This window comes from Nelusetta ayraudi, unplaced genomic scaffold (genome assembly GCF_046127955.1).
Source record: "Nelusetta ayraudi isolate G7.1 ecotype Tasmania unplaced genomic scaffold, CSIRO-AGI_Nayr_v1 ptg000127l, whole genome shotgun sequence".
In the NCBI taxonomy this organism is placed as follows: Eukaryota; Metazoa; Chordata; class Actinopteri; order Tetraodontiformes; family Monacanthidae; genus Nelusetta; species Nelusetta ayraudi.
In genome coordinates, this window is record NW_027466177.1 from 181,807 (window position 1) to 198,207 (window position 16,401).

General features: G+C 48.7%; 1 protein-coding gene across 1 annotated transcript in view; it reads right to left on the reverse strand.

Annotated features, from left to right (window-relative positions):
• Positions 1–219: 219 nt before the first annotated feature.
• Positions 220–16,401, reverse strand: part of fbxo15 (F-box protein 15) — a 43,444-nt gene continuing 27,262 nt past the window's right edge. Inside the window, exons 10-11 of the transcript XR_012929378.1 lie at positions 496–667; positions 220–322 (exon numbers count right to left, since the gene is read on the reverse strand). The gene's annotated coding sequence lies outside the window, so the exon portion shown is untranslated. The remainder of the gene's footprint in view (positions 323–495; positions 668–16,401) is intronic.

A 16,401-nucleotide genomic window follows, 5' to 3' on the forward strand; every position in this document is an offset into this window, starting at 1 on the left:
TCAAATTCATCAGCCAGACATTGTTTGCGTTCATATATTGAATGGCTCACCTGAAGCAATCAATACAAAAAGCTGATAAATGACAAAAGAGGATTACAAGAACAAATGCGGTGGAAAAACCGCAGAAAAACTACTTCAGCACCACGGACAGCGGCACAGCATTGACCAGTGCTTTTTCCTCACCTCCTTTTCCCGCAACAGTGATATGTTTTCGCAGCCACTCACGATTCTCACGTCAGACATCTCTGGGTGTTCAGCCTCGTCCTCTTCTTTTTCCGGCACCAGTCGTTCCTGGTGAAGACTTTTGCGTCGACCTCTGCAGCTCAAGAACAAAATAGATGAAAGCCATTAAAACGGTTTATGCTGTCGTCAAATACAACCATTAAAGAGGTTGTGACTCATATATGTATTAGTCGGGTTTTTAGTTTCCTGCATTTTCTTTATGATTAATATCATAAAATATTTAATCAAAAATGCTTTATGCTCTGGACGTACTCGTGGGCCGGCGTCGTGTCGGGCACATTAACTGTGCAATTTGCATGCACATCTTTCCCTGACGACTTTTACTGCATCCGAGCCATTAGCCCCCGTTAGCGTTATCTCGCCGCTGCAGCCCGAGCGCAAACGCCGAGGCACGAGACAACAACAGAGGAGAGCCGGCGCGGTGCTGTGGAGGAGGGAGAATAAAGTGGGGGCCGGGGCGGAGTGAGGGGGGCGGGGGGGAGCGGGGAGAGGAGAGGACAGGAAAGGAGAGGAGAGGGATGATTAATGATGACTGTGAAGATGATGGCCAAGGTGGTTAGCGAAATTAACTGAGGCTTAGCCAGCCGCAGACCACGGGGAATAGGAGCGCCCGGACCGGCGCGGACTGCGCTTGTGTGCGCTGGCGTGCGTGCTCAGAAACGGGCAAATGCACAAACATAATGTTGTCGCGGTCAGGAAATTGCTCACAACTGTCGCTGGTGACGTCTGATTTATACCGAAAGACCTTACGCTTGGAATAAATTGCAATCGGAACGTCAACTTAAAGCCCGTGTTACATTAAGGAGGTTTAAAGCCATGGTGAAATTATTGCAGTCTGCTAATTTTTTCAGTGTTCACTGTTTTTAATGTAATTGTGTTGCCGCCATCTTGGCCAGGTCTTCCTTGAAAAAACAAATCTTTCTGGGACTCAATGGGACTGACCTGGTTAAATAAAGGTTAAATGAACAATAAATATACCGTTACGCTGTTTCTGCTAAGAAAAGCTCTGCAAAAGACTGACTTTGACGGGCCAAGTGGGAGCTGGAATCGACTGATGAAAAGAATGACAAACCACACACGTTTTCACACTTCCTAAAGGGCGTGAACGCCTTTCGACACAAGAAGATCCGCACGCGTGCGGCCACTTCATTAGGCGGGCAATGACATGGCAGCAGCTCAGCGCATTTTCGCCGAAGGCCTGAACGCGACTCCCTGAAATTCAAAGCGAGAAGTAAAAGTGGCTGCAGGGTTCGATCAGGGAAGGGCAACTAATCTCCTGCAACAGCCAAAATACACATGCAGCTTCCTGCAGGTAGAGTCAAACGATTATAGGTTATAAATGGCAGATTTCAGCAGAGCCTCCGTCGCCGCAGTATTAATGGGGATAAAAAATACTACAGACTATGCAGGCAAATCAAAAACGTCTGTGTCCAATTCGTGAACTCTCTTTGCAAAACCCACACTCCACGCTGCCAAATGGTTCTCAAACTTTCTCTGTCACGCCCCACCTTGGAGGAAGAAATTTTTTCATGGGGCTAGAAGCCCCAAGTTTGACGCGGCTATGTCTTGAGGGATCCCGATGAACCTGCAAGTGGCCCCATGTCTCTAGGACAAAGTTGGACTTTTGACCCCATAGACTTGCATGGCATTAGGACAGTGGTTCTCAAACTTTCTCTGTCACGCCCCACCTTGGAGGAAGAACATTTTTCATGATATCAAAACCAACATTCTTTTTTTTTTTATATCATGAACATTCATTTCACATTCATTTCACTTTTCTCTTCATTCATGAAATCATTTACTCTGTACAAATAAACAACTTTAGCAAATCACTCTTTGCGACATCAAATCCTGAACACTACTTTTTAAACAAGAACACTCCTTTCACTTTTTTGCTGTGCAAATAACGCCTGGGGTTTCGCGCCCCCCCCAGACGTGACTATGCGCCCCCCAGGGGGGACACGCCACCAACTTTGAGAAACACTGTCCTAACGCTTTTGATGAATCGAAATAATCAACGAATTGGAATCGACGAACAATCAGCCAGGACAAGGAATCGCTTTTCGCGGCGCTTTAGGAAATCAATGATTTTTAACTGTGCTGTGGGACACACACACACACACACACACACACACACACACACAGACCGTCCAGGCGCTTTAATCAATCTTGTGCTTCCACTGAGAGCTCATCATAAATGCAGCAGAAATAAGACGGTGACGAAGAAGAAGAAGAGGAAAAAGAACAGCAGGGACTGGAGGGAGATAGACCCGTGTCGCTTTCATTAGGATTCTTGCGAGCTAATAGAAAACATTAATTACTCCGGCAATGGGATGAAAAAAAAAAATGTTGAAGTTGTTAAACAGCCTCTATAATAATGAAACCGTTTGATGAAGTGAATAATTCCGGTATTACGCAGGAAATGCTCTTCCTCTGAAGTTTTTTTTTTTTTTTTTTTTAAACATTTTCCTTTTATTTGAAAAAGCACACCGGCTGCATGTCACACAGGCGCAGTTACAGCAGCCCTACAAGCCCTCTATGATACACTGCAAGCACTACTAAATAATGCTAATACAAAACCGGTGTGATCGCAGGAAATGTCCTTTCCGAGCAAAAACGACAAATGCTCAAATCAAGAGATGAATCAAAGAAGCTCTTGTTGTATTTTTATTTACAGCTCCCTCCTCTCATCCGGTGTCCACGTTGCTCTGTGACCTCTTTAAAAAATCTTAGTAGATTCAATCAACCCAATGCCCCACCGCTGCCAATGCACCCGTGGCGGCCGTCTGCGAAGGGGTTGGGGGGTTTCACTCATTGAATGGTTTGGCCACAAATGAATGGAAAAGGTTGCGTGACGACAGGCTGAATTAGGCCGACTGCTCTGTCCTTCATGCTGACAACTCCCACGCAGGAAACTGGTGGTGGCAGAGGCGGCCTTGCCACTCCCCCGGTTCCCCCGCCCGCCTGTAATGAATTGCTGTCACAGGCAGACGGAACGTTTCCAGTGGGTTGGACGGCGACGGCCAGGTCGGGTCGCAAGGCCGGCAGCTTGTCGGGCGCGCCGTCGGGAGCTTCCAATCAAACGTTCAGTCAGAAACAAACAAAGCCGTTTGCCGCCTAATTGGAAGTGGTGCAGTCAGCTTGTCCCGATTGTTTGAGAAGCAGAAAGAGAAAACGATGACGGACAGGAGTCCGGGAAAAAAGAGGCCGTGGGAGTTTATAACGGTGCTGTTGATTTTCCGATAAAACCCACAGCTCCAGTGTGAAGCAGAACGGGCTTCGAGTGAGTCTATCTTTCTCTCTCCACACACACAGGTGAAGCCACGGAGCAAAGGAGACCAGACCTCACCGAGGGGCTGCAGACGGAGCGGAGCGGCGGCCCATTTCTGAATATGTTTATCCGCTCGTGGAGACTCTTTGGCTGTAACCAGCTTGCATAAAACCCTTTGATGATGGCCACAAGAACATCTGCTGGAGCGCTAAAAAAAAAAAAAAAAAAATCCAGGGAGGGAGGTAGGAACGTATCCGGCGGAACAGATGCAAATAGACACGTGAGTTAGTCGAAAGTTTGTGCCTGACTGCCACGATATGATATTTCCCACTGGCGGACGGACAGCCGTATAGCGATCGAACCACGCACAGCGGATGCAGGTGATGTTGGGCTTAACTCCTTGAGGCTGCTAAACCGAGTTCGTCCGTCTCTGGGCCTTTCCTTTTTCCTCTCCTCCCTCTCCTCTCTGTTCTCCACTGCAGCTTGTTCAGATTCGTACCTTCACAGGGTCACGAGCGCTCGCAGGCGGATCACTGCGCACAGTTTAACCGACAAAATCTATCCAGGCGTGGCGATGGGTGCGAAGCGTGCGCCTGTGGGCCACCCCGTGTGTTCTTTTTGCTCTCGCTGAAGCTTTTAAAGTGTCGCTGCTTCTTCCCTATTCCGCCTGATTTTGAACGTATAACCAGGAAAGACGGCACGAGCAACATTTTATCCCACAGACACATTCGGATGAACTGTTCTGCTTTCGCTAAAGCGGAACAGCTGTTAAGATACATTAGCGGACGCTAATGTTAACTAGCACCACTGCGGCACTTCCTGTGCCTGTTATGTCACCAACGTTGAGTTTGTTGTGGTGGCTTTCAAGCTCCAATCTACAAGTCATTCTTGATTAACTGCATTGAATGCAGGCTTCTATTTATCATTATTTATTTTTTTTACAGCCCATTATGACACGCTGTGGCCGTCTGCTCTCTGTGAAGCTGTGAAAATAGAGGGATTTGGATTTTACAAGCGGCAAACAGATTTGTTCAGTCCCGCGAAGAAAAGCACTGTAAACACGGGCTGTTAACACATAAAAGTCAACGTTACCAGGCAGCCGGCTTTATTGGCTTTTTTTGCTAAATTAGTTATTGAACCGTGCTGGTTTGGTCTGTCTGGGATTTCTTATGTAATTCCGCACGCTCATGGGCGCGAAAAAACGAATGAATCCGCTTACCTAAATCATAATGCTTAAACTACGAGCTAACTTGGACTTAATCTGTGCGCTGCACGTTGCTACTTAAATATTAATCACAGTAAATCTAATTTATTCATGAGACGCCAACATTGGCAGGCACGGCGCTCACGGTCCAGCCAAATTGTTCTCTAAAATGAGATTGCACAGCTTGAAAGACGTTTTAAATTTCTTTTTACATAATTTCCCTGAAGCCACGTTGGTTGATGATTTAATTATTTCAGTGGTGGTGTTGTACCAAATGGTCAAAATATGTGAGAAGGCCAATGAAAAGGACTGTTTTTGGCACAGCGAAACAGGGATCAGCAAACCTAACGAGGCTTCTGGTCTTCAGATGGTGAACTGCAAGGTCGCAAAATAAAGACGCAGAGACTCAACACACACCGCTGGGCGCACTCATGGGATACTATGGACACGATTACAGGATAAGAATCAATAATGATATGTTTGTGTTTTTTGGCTTTGCTCAGCTGAGAATGAATGTCAACTTAAAGGTCCCTGTTACAACAATTGAACATTATTTTTTTTCCCCCCAATGGACTCCTGGTGGAGCAGAAAGATCAATGATCAAACAAAAAACACACTGAGAAAACAGCATATTTAGAGCCCTCTGTTTAAAGCCTCCTGCAAAAAAAGGATTGAGATTGGCTGTACTCTCCACCTTTACGTCTCAAGATGGTTCGTTTCACCTGGACGTCTGGCTGGAGGTGTTGTCACAGCCCTGAGAGTGGTGTCACAGAGGAATAAATGCCCTTGATGACATCACAAACTGTATGCATTGGCACATGGTCTCTAAAATGAGGGCGGTAGCAATAGCTACCCATTCAATTAGGGCCAAGAGAACAATATTCTCCACTGTTTCAACCACTGTTCTCCATTGAGATAAAAAAAGAGTTGCAGTCAAAATAGAAACGCAGGAAAGTGTAACGTGTAATTTCTTCGGAAGATTGACAGGAAACGCATCAAGAACGGAAGCTGGTGCAACCTAAATTATGTAGTCCTCTTGTCATGTGTCAGGCTGAGTTAATTCAGAGCGCGCGCAGCTGCACGGGCGTCTCCGTCCGGGGGTAACTGATCCATTTTGCGGGGCGTGAAAACCGCCTGCGGCGCAGCGGGGCCGAGACACGGCTCCGGGAAAAGGCGCAACCTTCCCCACCACTCAGACACGGTGCCGCGCGAAAACCACAAAGCGCCCCCTGCCGAGGGCTGCGAATTCGCCGGGCTAGCGCTCTCTGTAGGGAACCCGCGGCGCGTCTCTGCGCCAGATATCCGACAAATATTCTGAGCTCTCATCAGAACAAATTCTGGCCGTGTAAAACTAGGAATATCCATTAAGCATTCATGTATTTATTGCGTGCAGTATTAATTTGCTCTGAATATTGCAAGAGAGTAGGAACCCCCAGAATGAAACACATAGCAAGGCCTGGATGTGCTGCTGTTTTTATTTCTATTTTTTTGCTGAGGAGTATTTGAAAAAACGAGAAGAAAAAAAGAAAAGAAAATTCAGCTGGGCACTCATCAAAGTGAGGAGCTGCATGCGATATGTCAGCGTGCCCCGGCTCAAACAGGATATTTTGCTTCCATGTGTTTAATGTCTCCAACACAGCGAGCTCTCGCGTTGCCTTTGGAGTGTGCACTTCAGTTAGTGTGTGTGTAGAGAGTGAGAAAGAGAGAGTGAGGCATAGCAAAAGAAAACAAAAGTGCCGAGGGAGCTCGCGCTTGTTGTGCTCGGTCTTGTGAGTGAATTAGAAAGTGTCGGCTCGGTGTGAACAGAAAGACGAGAACGCGCGAGACTCTTCCTGGAGGTCTTGCAGGAGATTTCAACTGTGAAATGTCACCCGTCTGTCCGGGCCGTCTTAATCGCTTTCGGCGCTTTAGTGCCTCGATCCATCAGCCGGACTAATGAAGACGGCGGCGGCAGACAGCAGGGGTCGCTTTAAAGACGAAAATGTAAAACGGCAAGGTTTTGACGTTTCGCGACGGCCGCGAGGGGAAGGCAGCTCCCAGAACAAGACAAAATGCTATTAACCTAATGCGTCAACAATAAGCTATTCTTCGAAAAAAAAAAAAGAAAAAAAAAAAGAAAAGAAGAAGAGCGAAACCACCTCGAGCGACCGTGACTTCACTGAGAGAGGAGTCAGGGTCGAATGACGCCGCTCCCAGGAAGACAAATTCTTCTTAAAGCGCATTAAAGGGCTTTATGGGAACTCGCTAATAGGTGGAGGCGAGACTTGAGGGTGAAAAAAAACCCCTCTCCGCCACGGGGGCCGCCAGGTCGATATAATGACGCCCGCACCACGTACGAGGAGGAGAGGTGGGGGGGGGGTAGAACAAAGCGAGAGAACATCTCGTACCAGGAAAAACCCGGAACGGCGCCGCTTTGATCCGCTAATCGACGTTACAATTTTCTCCGGGGCCGCGTCCGATGTCCGGCGAGTTGGTCGAGTCGCTCCCTCGGCGAACCGTCAAATACCATCTGCATAAATCTCTCATTGAGAAACCATCAACAGTCACTGTTTTTTTTTTTTGTTTTGCTGCCCGCCAGCATTTCTCTTTTGTCGCTTCCTGCTTGTATCGGCGGCGGCCGCATGTGCGGATCCACACCTACACATCACGCCAGCCAACGTGCAGATGTGCTCCTTTGAGGGTGCTGGCGCCGACTGATCCGCCCTGGTGTGGGCGCGCCTGGCGCCGGCGCGTGTGTTTGTGCCTGCATATTTGAAGGGGGCCCCCGCTTCCCCCCTCTCTGCGCAGCCAGACTCAAGGCCACATCATTAGAGCGAGAGGGGCCGTAATTAGGCAGCCCCATGCATATTAAACAGCGCCCCTGCATCCAGCAGCCTTGAGAGCCAACGGAGCCACGGTCCATCCAGAGGGTCTCTTGCCACTCGGCCGCAGAGCACCGAGGGCGGATTGGCTAACCGGACCCAGTGGATCAGGAGGACTCTCCCTTCCAGACCTTCAGGCTGTTCTCTTTTTATTTTCTTTTTTCTTTTGCGGTTAAGCTCAGCCAGGTTGTTTTGTTTTTTTTTGCACGAAGAAATGCAAAGACAAGCGTGGCCTTTGAAGCAGCGCTACGCAGGAGCTAGTGAGTGTAGGAGGGGTGGGGGTCTGGTGGTGGGAGGGGTGGGGGGTGGTTACACGGCGGCGATTGGCAGGGGGCGCCGCCAGGGCGCAAAAACGCTACGACAGAAGGGCGTCCATCTGTGCCGCTTGTCTCCGTCAGCGCAACCGAGAGGAAGGACAGAGGCTCCGCTTCTGTGTGTGTGTGTGTGTGTGTGTGCGTGTGTGTGAAAACATGAAGAGACAATGAAAGGACTGCAAAAATATGTTAAGCTGTGCCAATGTGGGAGAACGGCTGCCGTCGAGTCTTTCATTTACATAATCGCTGCATCTGAAGATGCTCGGGTTAAAAGGCCCAGCGTGCTGGATTTACTAGAATCGAAATGGTGAAATAAGAAAATAAATAAATGAACGGACCGAAAAAAAAAAAAGAAAAAAAAAAAGGAAACTGTCTCGCTGATTTGCCGCTTCCTGGGAAAATGAGATGCAGTGGGTTTATGCAAACATTGTGAGAGTTTCAGACCAGGGCTCAGGGTTCGTTTACTACACATACTGAAGTGGTGGCTGGATAATTAAAGGTCTCGCGTCCGTGCAAAATGAATTCCGACAATGTTTCCCCAACAATAACACGTGTCTCCATCCCGACTACTTTTTTAATTTTGCTGCGTCTCTTTTCGGGAAATGTGCCACCAGCTGACAAACCACTGACTTTCTTTAGCTCGCTCCACTTTTCACGTCATATTTGGTGGAAATCGGTTCTTTGTGATGTCACGAAGGGCACTCTACCCCGTCACAGAACGTTCCGACAAAGGCTTCAGTTTTAACATGAAGCCAACGGCTGACTTTTTGATGTGCACGGGGCTGCAAACAGAGGGCTAAATGTGCCATTTGCTCAGACATGGCGGGGGCGGGAAGGTTGGTCTGATTTTTTTTCGGGCTATCGGACGTCTGCAGAGACGCGGGAATCCCACTTCGAACCCCACGTCATTGCTCATCAGCGAGACGGAGCAGCTGGAGAGAAGCCCCGCGTAAGACAAATGAAGGCGATAATGGCTAAAGAAGCCCGATCTCCTCCTCCGCCGCGGCAAATTGTGTTTGAATAATAAATAATAGCGACTGAATCAATCATTTAAAACCGCCGTCCACTTGGGAAACGGCCGGTAAATCACCAAATGCAGGGGGTGGGAGGGGCGGCGCTGGGGGCTGGGGGACGCAGCTGCTTTACGGCAGCAATTTCAAGATGGATGATTGTTTTCGCGGTAACCCGCGTCGGGTCTGTGGCTCCAAATGATGAATAACTTGTCTGTCCCTTCTTTGGCTTTTTTTGTTTTTTATTTACCGCCGTGCCATTGGACACTCCAGTGACCCTCTGATGGCTAAACCTCTATCTATCCATCTATCTATCTATCTATCTATCTTTCTAACTGTTCAGGGGAGTCCACGTTACACAAATTTAGGGCCGGTTTCAAGATGCCAAAACGCCCAGTTAGCTTGCTGACAAACCTCCGATGAAATCCACTTTTTACAGCGTGACCTTTTGACACTTTTCCTACCTTTGTGAACAACAACCTTTGGAGGTGCAAAGAAACAAAATCTCTTTCTCTGTTAGAGGGGTTGGAGGGACGGTGCAGTGCACAGAAGACCCAAGACCGAGAAGAGTTGGTTGGCTAGCTGGCATGGCGAGGAGCTGCACTATAGTTCGCATCGTACTGAGTCAAGCATCCGTCAACACCTCCTCCGCAGGAGAACCAACTGTTGACTCGGGTCTGACACCCAGCTGGAACATCATGTCCTGAAGTCGCACTTCTCCTTGCACTCGCTGACCAGCCCACGCGGGCCTTCGTTTGGCTTCAATCACCCGGTCTTCCCGCCCCTACGGTACGCTGCCACGCCACAGTCCCACCGATCACACGGCAGCATAATTCCCGGCGTGGGGACACAAGAAAAATAGCGCAACCTCCAACTTCGTCCTCCCTTGTCCCACGGTGATGGAGCGTTTTTCCCTTCCGCGACCCTCACGACGCTGTCTTTTGCATCCCCTTGGGGAGGTGATCGCAGTGCGGAGTGCATAAAACACAAGTTTGATAATATAGGTCGGACGGGGAGAACGCGTACGTTCCGGCGTGGACCTTTTTCTTCACAGCACGCCGACCTTAACTTCCTGCCTCGCTTCGCCCTTCCTTCCTCAGATCCCATCGCCGGCGCTTTCACGACGGGTGCAGAGGACGGCGACGGGGGGGGCAAGGGGGGGTCCGATTTGATTTGTCTCGCGAGTTATAGAAAATAAATTGGTTTCCTGCGACGGAAGTCTTGCAAAGATGAGCTGAGACTCAAAGTGGGTACAAGAGGAAGGGAGAGAGAGAGAGAGAGAGAGAGAGAGGGAGACAGAAAAGAAAAAAAAAAATCACTTTTAATTTGGAAGCCGGATCTGTGATCAAAGTGTGACATTTTCGAGTGAGGGCTTTCCAGGAGCGGCGTACCTGACACTCATATACATCTTCAGAGGGTTGCCAAATTTTAAATGACACACACACACACACACAAACACACAAACAGTCACCTGCCTCCTCTCTCTGTGCGACACTCTGCCTCTATTTACCGCTCGACCTCGGCGTGAACCCGCCCCAATGGCAAAGCGCAAAAAAGTCCGGCCGGCCTTTCCGGCTTCTCCGTCTCCCTCGTTTGTGAGAACAACAACAACAACAACAACAGGCCGGCGGCTCCTCGTCTTCGCCGGCGGGACGTGAAAATGTCGGCTGTGAAGCCCCCCCGCGACTTCCAGCTGGCGAGCTCGCCAAAGCTGCAGAAAGGGCGGAAAAGACAGAAAGGGAACGAAGGACAAAAAGAGCAATAACTTGTGACATAATCATTACCCGAGGGCTTTTTCCTTTGCCGACCTCCTTCCCCCCGCAACCCCCAATGGATGGCTCTGAAAAACGCAGACTCAGCCTTCCGCCTCTTTATTGCGCTTTTCTTTTATAGAAAAAGGTGATGAACAAATGATCACTTATCAGGCGGACGGTGAAAGATGTCTCAGCGGAGAGGATTTTGGCGCTCTTGAAAATTGCACATCACTTATTGAAGAAAAAAAAATGGAACAAAAAAAAAAAAAAGCGAGTCCTTGTGGAATGTCTTAAAGGACCCCGGCGCAGAGCGCGACTGGGCTCTGGTGTGAAAAATATTAATTGGCGACTCTTTAATCATAACGAGTCTCAATTTTCTTAAGAGCAGTCTCTCTCTCTCTCTCTCTCTCTCTCTCTCTCTCTCTCTCTCTCTCTCTCTCTCTCTCTCTCTCTCTCTCTCTCTCTCTCTCTCTCTCTCTCTCTCTCTCTCTCTCTCTCTCCTTAAAGACTGAGTCAGCAGCAGCAGAAGCAGCAGCAGCAGCAGCGGTGGTATTTATGGATCAGGCACCTCGCGACTAGTGATGGGAAAACTCGCTTCTTTCTCCCGACTCAAAATTCAGGTGAGCCACTCGGCCCGACCCGAAGAGAATTGGGTGGGTTTTTGAGTCACTCACTGAGAATCTGCTGAGTGATTCGCCCGTTCACAGCCAGGCGCAGCTGGAGTTGAAACAAGTCACGAACTCAGCCCAAAGACTCCGGAGTCTTGTTTTTTTTTTTCAACCACTGATTCACGACTCGCTGCGCGGCGACATCACGTCGCGCTCTGCGCCGCCTCCCTCGCTGGCGCCCAGGGACAGCAGCTGCGCGGAGGGATAAGAGCGCTTCCCCTTCCTCTGAACTTCTTCCGTTCCCTCCTTTTTTCTCACAACTTCCACTTTGTTTGGTGACTGACGCAGACCAGGGCCAGACATGGCTGCGAGCATGAAAGAATTCACGGGCGAGATAATTCCACAGTAATCGCAGGACGGGAACGATGAGCGGAAAGTGGCGCCCATTGAAAACCAATCGAGTGCGGTTAAGGGCGCCGCCCGGTAGTCGTCCCTCGGTTGACACAGTCCGTTAGTAGTGGAATAGAAAAATGTTGGAAGGGCTGTTTGTCTCCGTTGCATCCTATTTAATGATTCCCCGGAATAACCAGAGCCAACGCTACACCCCTATTAGACTCACTGGGTTCTTAAACTGACTCAGGGAAACGCACAAGGAATTCCAATGTACCTGTTTTAACCTGTTTTTTTTTAAGGAGCTTGGCTCAGAAAATCCTCCCTTTTTGATGACGTTAGAGATGAGCGTTTCTGCAGGAGGCTGTAACCGCACTGCTCATCCCGAGACTGTATTGATTTTCCAGGGAAAATGAATCATGTGGTGCTGTTTCGACGACATCAGTGGTGAAAAACACAAATTTGAAAATTCCCTATTCAGTCTTTGGAAGCTACAGAAAAAAAACAAAAAAAAACAAACCAGTAGCCAGCAACGGTGCAATCAATCCTCCGATTGGTTGCATGTCTGCCCAATTGCACTGCAGAGGCCTCTCAGTGAGCAGCCCCCTCGCACTGCACTGCAAAAAGTGCCGGCTTAATTTTAAAACTGCGAATTAGTCCCCAGGCTGGAACAGCAAACCCGGCTTGTCCTTTGACAAATCCATTTAGTAATTGTAAACCCTCACGAGCGGAGTAATGAATAATCAATGGAATGATTATTTGATGTTTTGCTGATTTTGCTTATTAACTACCTTATTGATTGCGCCGTGTCAATACCCGCTCCGGCGCATTGTGAATTGCTTTGATACGCCGAGTGGCCCCCCGATGTAATTACCCCCGGCCGGCTCGTGAAAGGCAATGATCCACAGATGCGAAGCGGCAGAAACAACAAGCAAACGACCCTAAGCACACACACACACACACACGCACACAAGGCAAACGTGAAGAGTCAAAAAGACTCCGAAGCGGAGGACGGGGGCGACGGCCTCATCTTACGCTGGCGGTCAGCATCTGCACGCTGAATGTAAACTGGCTGCGTTTCTTCCCTCTCAAGGCCAAACTGAAGATGTGTGAGAACAATCACCCCTCTGCCAATTGGATGGGCTGGGGCACTCATGTCAGAATCACATGACATTGAAACAACTCAATGTTGCTCATAGTTATGTCACTATTTTTATTTTCTTTTTTTAGCCACCTGAAATACTTACAGGTGAAGAAACGCATGCATTAGACTTCATAATGTGTTTGTATCTGGTTGTAAACCAAAGTGTTGCATGAAATAAAACAAAAAAACACTGCAGTTATTAAGGCCATAAACAATGCTGTTAAATAGAGTGGGCACAATTTTAAATGTTTATGCCCATAAATATTTAATAGTCCTGTCTGTAACTTTTCAGTAACAATCGTCTCTTCTCTTGCAGTATGAGAATGAGTAATACTGAAGCTGGATAATATAGAACATCAGACTTTCAGAAAAAACCCATATTAATTCAACTAGAATTTAAAGTTTGAATCTTTATATACACCCGCAGGCCACATTGTAAGGATATTAACTATATTCACGTTGTATTTTGAACCTTCAGATTGAAGAAAACTTTATTCATCAAGTATTTGATACAAGAAATAAAAAAACAACAAGTGGCAAATTTGTAGGTGCATCTGCAAGATAATGTACACTGGCTGTTTACATTTTTTGGAATTTTTCCTTATTTTCTTTCTTGTACATCATGGTTAGCGGCAATTCATGTTCAATACAATAGCACTACAAGGTTCCACCGGTCTCTTTGCTCCATATTGAGAAACCTCTTTTAACGCTGCGTATCGTCATTATTCCAAATAGACCAAAAAAAAACTGCGTAGAAGCTACGTTATCTGGGAACAACCTCAGCGTTAAAACACGGCACAGTCTCGTATTCAATGAGTGATTTTCTGGCGCAGTACAGTAAATCCACCTCCATCCTCCTTCCACCCCCCTGGTGAGGAGGGAAAGCCGGCTGCGAATGAAAGCATTTTCTCCTGAAGCCGGGCACTGAGCCAAGAACAATGTCTGTTGGCAGTGCCAGCTCAAAGGATTGTAGCTATTTATTTGTCTCTCTTTTTATGTTCGGCACACGGGAGACAAACCGGGGGGAAAAAAAGGAGAGAGAGAAAAAAAGAATTCATTCCTGGCCGGTGGAGAGGGTCGGCTGTTCAAACGTGGCAATTAACCTGCGGCCAAAGACTTTCCCTCTTTTTATTTTTTCCTGCGGATTCGTTAGAAGGGGAGATAGAACCTCAACTTCTTAGCTGCTGCTGGTCGTTGCTATTTTATTTTTTTTTGGGAGGGGGGGGGGGCTTTGAAGGAATCGCAAATTGCATAAAACCTAATTATGGAGCAGATGTATTTGGATTTGACCGAACACAGGAACACAGTCTCTGTCGCTCTGTCCCACGCACGCTTTGGGGCTTGTTTACGATTTTTGCCGGCATCAAAGCAACTTTAATCAAAATAACTGCAGCTAAGATTGAAAAAAAAGAGAAAAGAATCATCTTGTGCAGCAGACAGAAAGGTGTTAAGTTAAAAATAATCCAGCCGTCCTGCTCTCCGCAGCGGTAAACAGTCCCCCGGAACCCGCAGTCCTGAACGTCGGCACCGGCTCTGATTAACGACGGAGCCCCCGATTAGCATCCGACATCTGGCGCCGCCTGCGCGCACAGCTTGCGCCGCCGCGCAGGAGAGCGGGTGTCGTGGAGCCGGGTGAGGAGGGGGTGGGGGTGGGGTCAAAGGGCACGTGTACGGCACGCGGCAAACATGGCCCGCCACCGGCTGCCCGGGCGAACCCCGTCATTAACCTTCAGTCGGCGCCATCTGATGGCGAAGCCCACCGGAGCGGCAACTCATTTGCCTAATAACGAGCCTGTCTGAGGACGGGAGATGGAATCGGCGAGCGTGTCAGCGCGAGGGAGGGGGTCGGGGGGATGGAGGGCGGAGCGGGGCGTGCGCGCATGTGGCCCCGCCCCGTCAGCGCACCGTGCCGCCGAAGCGACTAAGCTAAAAGTTTGCGCACGACAGTGAAGTTTGACCCCGAGACCCCGCCGATGATTAGCGCTCGTCAAAAAAAGCGCAAGGAAAGTCTTTAAACTCCGGGTTGGAAATTGGCGCCGTCGCCTCGCTAATGAGACAGATCCGTGGGCAGCGGCGTTTAGCCGAGCTCTGTCGCGGACAGACGCCGGCATTAGTCACCGGAGGAATTGGCAGCTCGCAGTGGGGGACGGCGGGCGGGCGGGGAGGAGCGGGCGGCTGCCACAGTGCAGCAATTATCAATCAAGATTGAGAGCCTGCGAGTAGTGATTCACGGTGCCGTCCTCGTCAAACGGCAGGGAGGGCGTAAGGAGTTCAAGACTCAAGTTCAAGACATTTCGAATCTGCACGACAGCTCTGGAGTTTCACAGTTCAAGACGGAATTTCAAACGATGAAGGCTAGCAGCCGACACAAGTCATAAACATCAATTAAAAAGATTGATTAAAAGGCTCTCGTGCGATGCCGTACATCGTTTTATCACTTGGCCCGACGATCATGGCGCCCACCAACGCGTCTCAAATGGCAGGTAGGCGAGTCGGAATGACTTGTGACAGTGTGATTGTGATTGAAAAGGGAGCAGAGTGCCGGAGTCAAGGGGATAAGGAGCCACTGTGGTGGGCAAACGGCGGCGCTCGGAAGTGAAGAGATGGGACAACCATCGCGGACCGATTACGCGATCGACGTTTGATTGGTTGTTGAAGTTGCCCTGTTGGACTTGGTGCAACGAGCACAACTGAGCAATTTCTGCCGTGCCTGTGCAAACACAGCAGAAAATGTAAATCTAAGAGAAACAATTTACTTGCAGAAGTTTGATTTCGTAGGTGTAGCCTCGCTGGAGCAGGCGTCCGGGACAGAACCAGCATTTCTAATTCCCCCCCCCCCCTCAGACACAGCGAACACCGAAACAAGATGAAACAGACACAGTTTTGGGAGACGCTGTACGAGAGAACCGCACAGAAGCGACTGCGGTAAACAGAATTTGACCTGCGGCTGAACCGGGATATTGTAAATTACTGCTGTTCAAACTGCAACAACAGCAGAACCCCAGCCAGCAAAAAAACAAAAAAACAAAAAAGAAACAACACAGGAAACGTCTCTTCCAGTCTGTTTGCATTTCAAAACCGAAGGAGGAGCACTTCAGCTGCGGATTGTTGCTCACATCTGGCAACGCAAAGACATTGCAGATAATGAAAGTCTTTGTTGAGGTAAATACTTCATGTATGAATTGCGTCGAAAAGATCTTTAGGATCAAGCCTGGTGGATAGAAAACACAATCCAGATATGTTTGCCTTTGACCCGACTATCTGTGAGCGGATGGAATGTTTCAGCCTTGCACAGAGGGCCAGACCGCCCAGACTTCAGGTCGCTCATCCGTCTTGTCAACCTCCAACACGCAGTGTTTTCAATCACCGCCAGCTCGACTGTCACCATTGCACAGATCCGACTGCCAGTCAGTCTTAATTTTCCACTGACTCCACACGTAATCAGCTCCCCTGACGAATAGAGAGAGGTCGAGTCGGGCTCGAGTGAAGAGATTAGCATAGACGTTGCAATTGCAGCACTTTTTTTTAAAATTTTTTATCAGGACCGTAGCCGTACAACGTCCTCAGGTCGGAAGGATATTTATTTGTTTTTGCTTCACTCC